The sequence below is a fragment of the Egretta garzetta genome, unplaced genomic scaffold, assembly GCF_000687185.1.
Source record: "Egretta garzetta isolate BGI_Z169 unplaced genomic scaffold, ASM68718v1 scaffold40, whole genome shotgun sequence".
In the NCBI taxonomy this organism is placed as follows: Eukaryota; Metazoa; Chordata; class Aves; order Pelecaniformes; family Ardeidae; genus Egretta; species Egretta garzetta.
Genome location: NW_009258484.1, coordinates 20877 through 24004, shown reverse-complemented (window position 1 = coordinate 24004; position 3128 = coordinate 20877).

The window sequence follows — 3128 nt, the reverse complement described above, 5'->3', positions numbered from 1 at the left end:
AGAGGTGACACAGAATGAGACTAGATCTAAGCTTGCTGGATCTGATTCACCAACTTTATTCTACCTCTTCTTTCTCAGCCTTTGTCTAAAACCCTTGTTCTGATTTTGTATTATTATTTTATTCTACTTTTTTGGTGATTGCATCTGCAAAAATTGTTTTTTTCAAAAAGTTTGGACACAGACTTCAGATAAATGATTCAAAATATTTGAGTCCTTCATTGTTCATAAAGCATCAAAGTAGCGTTGCTTGTATGATACTTGAAAGTAGGAGCACATTAATCTGTGAACACGGGATGATTTGTTACTACATTAAAGCCAAAGTAACACCGATACAAATGAGGTATGAATACATGTACTTTATCATAAGATCGCATGTTCTGAGGCTGAGGAAACCAAATGTGATTGTGTAACTGGACCTGCAAAGCAGAGGTAAAAAGCTTTGCCCAGTTACATCAGGAACAAACCTATTAATTCTGTTCAAGCTGTGATGGGATCTCTTACTTAAGTCTCAATTTGTTTGTAGTCTAACTCATGAATAACTGAAGTCTATATATTATAACCCTTCCTAGTAGTCAATAAACATCATTATAAAGGGAAGGCTTTATGTTTAGTCTGGATTTGTTTGTCTTCAACCTCATGTTTTCTGTTTTCAGCTAGCTTAGAGATCTGTCTAATACTGGAAATTTTTTCTTATGCCCCATGGAGTCATTTACAGATGATGAGTGATTCATCTCTTGCTCCACTCCATGCCTAGATTGTATAATCGGAAAACTTCCCTTGCAGTGGAAAACTGGTAAGGCTTTAATTCCAAAATGTTTTCATAGCATTTATTACTGAAAACAAACAAATCCGAAAGAATGTTCACCACATGACAGGAAGTCTGGCTATTAGAACTGCCAGCACCAAACCTATCTGTGTGCTGTACAAGAGTAATGCTGTCTCCCCACGACTTGATGTGACTGAATTTTTTTTCTACGTCTGGCTCTCAGTATAGTAATGTCTCTGACAGTTGTCAAAAGATTTGGGTGACTCAAGGTGGTGGTCGAGGCATAAAGGAACCCTTCTGGAAGAATAGACCAGAATAGATATTGGGTTTTTTATCTGTGTTTGCTGTCAAAGTCCTTAGCAAACTTTCCATGCTGTTAACATTTTTTGACAGGGTCTTAATTGGAAGATCTGGCTGAAATTGAAGTGTCAGTAAATGGCTTATTAAAACAAACCAGTAAGTTGCTAGCAGGTGTTCGTTTCATTAAGGTCATTCAGTATTTTCAGAAGACTTCTGAAATACTAACTTTTGCTCAGAACTGCCTTAGTACCAAAGGAAAGAAAAAATTGCAAATATGGTTCAAAGAAAGGAAAAAAACCCAAACCTGCACCTGGGTGTGAGCATTCTGGAGAGATCCAATAGAATTGATGGTTGTACCTTGCCAATTGACATACATCTATTTTTTTCATTATGGTTTATTGGATATGCAACCATGAAATCTATTACAGGCCTTTGGAAGAGTCTCTGAGCGCTTATGTCAGGATGGCCTGGCTAATAAAATTTGCTTAAATTTTCAAAAGGCTTTCAACAGCATCTCTTGCCAAGTGTACATAAAGAAGTCGTGTGGAATAAGAAAGAAGGGATAATTATGGATTACTAATTAAAAGATTATAAATAAAGTATATTAAAAACTAGTTCTGTGCTGCTCAGTATATTGATAAATGACCTGGAAATAGACCTGGGAAGTCGGGGACAGAATTTACTGAAAACGCCAAGCTACTCAGGCTGGTAAAGGCAAAAGCTGCAAAGAGCTGTGGAAGGATAGCACGAGATTGAATGACTGGGCAATAAAATGGCAAATGGAATATAACATTGATAAATATAAAGTCAGGCACAATTAGTAAAAAAAGAAGTCTAACTTCATATACACAATGACAGCTCTGATAAATACTGCTATTTAGGAAATGATCCTAGGGTTGTAAAGATGGTTTTATGAAAATATCAGCTTCCAAACTCAGCAGCAGTCAGAAAACAAAGAGAATAATGGGAAGGACTAGGAAAGCACCAGATGATCAATCAGAAAGCATTGCAATGTAATTATGTGAATTCCTGGTGCACACTCATTTTGAACACTGCAGGCAGTTCTGGCTTTTCTCCCCCTTCCTGGGCTCAGGAAGGCTACAGTGGAACTAGCAAAAGTAGAGAGAAGGGGGAGAAGAGTCTGTTAAAAATCCTTGACTGTATGCAGCTACCGTGTTCGGTATCATCAGCGTTTCATCGTTTAAGGCGTCTGCGTGAATATGCCTTTTTCCCTAGAGCTGCTGCTCTGAACGAGTTTGGCTTCAGAACGCGGTGAGGACGTACAGCCTGCTGGTGTGCCCAGGTGGGGTGGAGGATAAAGATGGGCAGTGACACGTGGTGTCTGTTGTGCAGGAGGAGTTAGCTTGAAAGGAAGGTAAGAGTTTGCAGATATCCTAAGGTTTTAGTGTTGGTTAAGTTTAGTTAGTTTAACATACAGTCCCAAAGTCAGTTCATTGGCCTTACCCAAAATCAAAGGTTTTGGCAAAGGAGGCCAGAGTTGCCCTTGCTTCAGCCTGGTCAGCTTTGCTGTTCTCCCCAGGGTGCGTGCCCTGGCTGCCTATGGCACCTCTCTACTGTCCCAGAGATGACAGGCACTGTACTTGCTGGATCAGGTAACAAAGTTGCAAAAAATACTGGATTTCTCTGTGACACATCATCACCCATGCCCTGACATAAATGTGAGGCAGCACAAGTGTAGGCTAATTTTTGTTCAAAGATCGGAGCACCTGAAAAATCTTGGAATTAAAGTGAAGGTGTTCCTGCAAATGTTTTACTAACTTCCAGCCAAGACACAATGCTGAGGGTTGTGCTGGTTCATTCTTGTGAGTGTAGCTGGAACCAGCAGGCAGGAGATGACCATTAGCTCCCAAATGGGGCCTCCTTATGTGTCCCAGCTGCAATGCTCATAGGATTGGGTGATTGGTCTGCAAGCAAATACCCATATTTATCTCTGCAGGGATGCTGTGAAAGAGAAAGGAAGGAAGATAGCATTGTAATAGGGGCATGTGCTTCAACATGTGTATAAATCTTACAGTGGGAATGTGTATTTAATCAATTAAGG